This window comes from Rhinoraja longicauda, chromosome 7 (genome assembly GCF_053455715.1).
Source record: "Rhinoraja longicauda isolate Sanriku21f chromosome 7, sRhiLon1.1, whole genome shotgun sequence".
Classification (NCBI taxonomy): domain Eukaryota; kingdom Metazoa; phylum Chordata; class Chondrichthyes; order Rajiformes; family Arhynchobatidae; genus Rhinoraja; species Rhinoraja longicauda.
The window spans coordinates 10,784,383-10,787,983 of record NC_135959.1 but is presented as its reverse complement, the minus strand read 5'-3'; positions in this window follow the sequence as shown (position 1 = coordinate 10,787,983).

The window sequence follows — 3,601 nt, the reverse complement described above, 5'->3', positions numbered from 1 at the left end:
CAAACCAGGAAAATCAGGCAAATCCTACCTACAACCGAAAGGACCTTCTGATCATCGGATTCCAGTGCAATCGGGACCTTGTGCGCGAATTTCCACACCCGCGAAATATACCGGAAGAGATTGCCAGGACACCGGGCGCTCCGTGGATAGTTGTCGGCGCGAACAGGCGTCGCAGACGGAGGAGAAACAGGAAGCAAAAGCGAGGATGCCGGTCCGGTATACTTGCCAAGCTAAAGAGACAGCCACACAAACCACCGCTACCTAGCATGTTCCTCACCAACGCCAGATCCATCATCAACAAAATGGACGAACTTAAACTACAGATATCAGCAAACAAACTCGTGGAGGACTGTTGCATTCTCTTAGTAACAGAGACATGGCTTCATCCACTTATCCCAGACGGAGCCATTGAGCTAGCCGGGCGCACAGCGTTTCGTTGGGACAGAAACATCGACTCCGGTAAGAGCAAGGGGGGGGGGTTATGCATTTATGTGCACAACAGCTGGTGCACTAATATCCAAACCATAGATAGCCACTGTTCTCCTGATCTGGAGTCCCTAACAGTTAAATGCAGGCCTTTTTACCTTCCTCGCGAATTTACAGGGGTTATAGTAACAGCAGTCTACATCCCACCGAATGCTAACGCTAGCACAGCTTTAGGCTACCTGCTAGGTGCAATAAACTCACAACAGAGCACATATCCAGAAGCAGCCCACATCATAGCCGGGGACTTCAACCATGCAGACCTAAAGTCAGTTCTCCCGAAACTTGAACAACACATAAGATGTGCTACCAGGGGGAAAAACACACTAGACAAGGTTTACTCAAATATTAAGAAGGGGTTCAGGTCAGCACCACTACCACACCTGGGGCAGTCAGATCACCTGTCCATATTCCTAACCCCAGCATACACCCCACTCAGGAGGAAAGCTCCAGTCACCATAAAGACTGTGAAGACATGGCCTGAAGGAGCTTCCTCGCAGCTGCAGGATTGCTTCGAAAGGACCAACTGGGATATTTTTGAGGATCAGGACTTGGAGGAGTACACATCAACTGTACTTTGCTACATCAAAAACTGCGTTGACAATGTCACCGTCGACAAACGCATCCGGTTGTACCCCAATCAAAAACCCTGGATGACAAAGGATGTCAGGTCTCTCCTCAAGGACCGTAACACCGCCTTCAGGTCTAGTGACAGAGCTCTATACAGTGCTGCTAGAACCAACCTGAAGAGAGGCATCAAGGATGCCAAAGCGTCCTACAAGAGGAAGATTGAGGACCACTTTTCCAACAATGACCCACGGCGGGTATGGCAAGGCATCCAGCACATCACCAATTACAAGACCAGCAACCGCACGACTGCCGACGGCGACGCCTCGTTGGCTGAGGAACTTAACTGTTTCTTTGCTCGTTTCGAGGTGAAAGCTACAGTGGCAGACATTACACCCTCTCCAGCACCTGAGAGCAACACCTTCACTGTGCAGGAGTATGACGTTAAGCGAGTGCTCAGAGCAGTGAATCCCAGGAAAGCTGCAGGCCCCGATGGTGTGACGGGCAGAGTGCTGAGGGAATGTGCAGACCAATTATCTGAGGTCTTCACAAAAATCTTCAACCTGTCCCTTTTAAAATCCACCATCCCTCCCTGCCTGAAGTCCGCCATAATCATCCCACTGCCGAAAAAGCCTGTCATCAGCGGTCTTAACGACTACCGTCCGGTAGCACTCACACCGGTCATCACAAAGTGCTTCGAGAGACTGGTCCTGCAGCACATCAAAGCCAGCCTCCCACCCACCTTCGACCCATACCAGTTTGCCTACAGAGCAAATAGGTCTACAGGGGATGCCATCGACACTGCTCTTCACACTGCACTGACCCACCTTGAACACCAGGGGAGCTATGTGAGGATGCTCTTTCTCGACTTCAGCTCTGCCTTTAACACGGTCATCCCGAGCAGACTGGTCACCAAACTTTCCGACCTTGGATTTTCCCTAACCATCTGCAAATGGATCAAGGACTTCCTGACCAACCGCCCCCAGACAGTCAAAATAGGCCCTCACCTCTCCTCCACCATTACACTGAGCACCGGCTCACCACAGGGCTGTGTGTTGAGCCCCATCCTTTACTCCCTCTACACTCACGACTGCGCCCCCACCCATCCCACCAACACCATCATCAAGTTCGCGGATGACACGACTGTGGTTGGACTTATCTCAGAAGGAGATGAGACAGCCTATAGGGATGAAATCCAAAGGCTGGCAGCATGGTGTTCAGTGAACAATCTGGTCCTGAACTCCTCCAAAACAAAGGAACTTATAATTGACTTTAGAAAAACCAGTGGAGATTACGACCCACTCTACATCAATGGGGTCTGCGTGGAAAGGGTACCAGCTTTCAGGTTCCTGGATACGCACATCGCAGAGGATCTCACCTGGTCTACCAACACCATCACCACAGTAAAGAAGGCACAGCAGAGACTCCACTTCCTGAGGATCCTCAGGAAAACCAACCTGCAGGAGAAGCTCATGTTGTCCTTCTATCGCTGCTCCATCGAGTGTGCTGGCATACTGTATAACCACATGGTATGCCAGCTGCTCAGAAAAGGACAGGAAGGCCCTTCAGAGGGTCATCACGACGGCCCAGAAAATCATCGGCTGCTCACTGCCCTCCCTGGAGCACCTGTTCAGCCTGCGCTGCCTCAGTAGAGCAGGCAAAATAATAAAAGATCCATCCCACCCCGGCCACCGTCTGTTTGTTCATCTGCCCTCTGGTCGACGTTTCAGGTCAATCAAATCCCGAACAAACAGACTTAAGAACAGTTTTTACCCCAGGGCCATACGAGAACTGAACACTACCTGTGCACTAGGCAACACCGTTAAAAAATCTTGTACTTAATTTAATTGTATTTATGTATTTATTTGTTTTTGCATTTATTGCATATATGTTTGTACGCACCGTCAGGATTGGCTGTTTTTTAATTTCGTTGTACTCGTTGCAATGACAATAAATGAATATTATTATTATTATTATTATTATTATATATATATATATATACATACACATACATATATACACCCACTGAACTTTTTTTCCCCATTTCTTATATTGTTTACAGTGTACTGTGTTGACATATTCTGTTGTGCTGTTGCAAGTAAGAATTTCATTGTTCTATCTGGATCATTTTACAATAAAACACTCTTGACTAGGTGTTTGGAGCTTACTGCTGAAAGGCTGGGAGAAGCAGAAGCCCTAAACACATTTCGAATGTGCGTGCGTATGAACTTGAAGAGCCATGATCTGCAGGCCACTCATCCAAGCAGTGGAAGATGGGAGATAGGGCCAATCTTTCACAATGCCATAAATGTGATAGGCTTCCTTCTGAGTCAGTCTTCAATGTTTTCCATGATCCCTTGAAATGGAGATTGTTGGTTTTCGTCAGGATCTGCTGAAGTTTGTGTGGCGAAAGTATGCCATTAGGTAGTCAGTTCCAGAAACATATTCCAGCAGTAATAGACAATAGGTGCAGGAATAGGCCATTCGGCCCTTCGAGCCAGCACCGCCATTCAATGTGATCATGGCTGATCATTCTCAATCAGTACCCCAT